This window comes from Penaeus monodon, chromosome 23, assembly GCF_015228065.2.
Source record: "Penaeus monodon isolate SGIC_2016 chromosome 23, NSTDA_Pmon_1, whole genome shotgun sequence".
Taxonomy (NCBI): Eukaryota; Metazoa; Arthropoda; class Malacostraca; order Decapoda; family Penaeidae; genus Penaeus; species Penaeus monodon.
The window spans coordinates 41153708-41154546 of NC_051408.1; the positions used below are offsets into that span (position 1 = coordinate 41153708).

At 28.6% G+C, this 839-nt stretch overlaps 1 protein-coding gene across 4 annotated transcripts in view; it reads left to right on the top strand.

Moving 5' to 3' along the window:
• Positions 1–839, top strand: part of LOC119588079 (protein cycle-like) — a 19177-nt gene that overhangs the window by 7382 nt on the left and 10956 nt on the right. The gene's annotated exons all lie outside the window — the stretch shown is intronic.

Below are 839 nucleotides of genomic sequence, written 5' to 3' on the forward strand. Positions count from 1 at the left end.
GTAGTTGAATGTTTTTTTCTCTCTAATTTTTTTCTGCATTGTGAGCAAGAGGTTTATGTGTTCTTTTGTTCTGCTTTTAAAAAGTTCTTTGGCAGAAATCATTTGGAGAAAATAAGTCAGAAGCTAAAGAGTGATTTTTTTTTTCAATTTGGAGATAGTGCACTAAATAATTATCTAAGATTATTTGAATTTGCAGTCAAGCTTTATCTTTTTCATGACATATGTGACTATTTGTCATATAAATTGGCATGGTATTTGTCAGGCAGGAGCTTCTAATGTGTAGCTCAGTGAACATAATGTTATATAAGTGTTTTAGTTTGATAAATACAATTATTTTTTTAAATGAAACTGTTTAAAAAAAAAGAAGGTTTGATATAAGTTTCTGTCTTGACAGTCAGAGTACAATTGAAAATATCTTTAAGTTAATTAGTTTCATAGTCTGTCTGATCAGTATTTACCTTAAAAAAAGGGGGAAAATATGATAAGGTGATGCTGGGTATTACAATGTAGAATCTTAATGTAATAGTTGTAAATTCTAACGCAATGTCACTGATCAAAGGCCATAGTAATATCTTTGATTTTTTATGCACAGGAAAAATAATGGCTGTTTAAGTAACACGTAAATGCCTGTGTAGTGTTCTATTTTTTTTCTCTTTAAGGAATGCTGGTTTTATTCATGATTTTTACTCTTTTAAGTTGAATTCCTGTGTTTTGACATAGATAATTGAAAGTATTTCTTTATGGTTTGTGTTTTGTGGTGTTTGAAGCTTAAGAATTATGAATCTTCATAATTTGTTTTATCAATAATTCAGTAACACGAAGCGTGTTGAAAATGATGA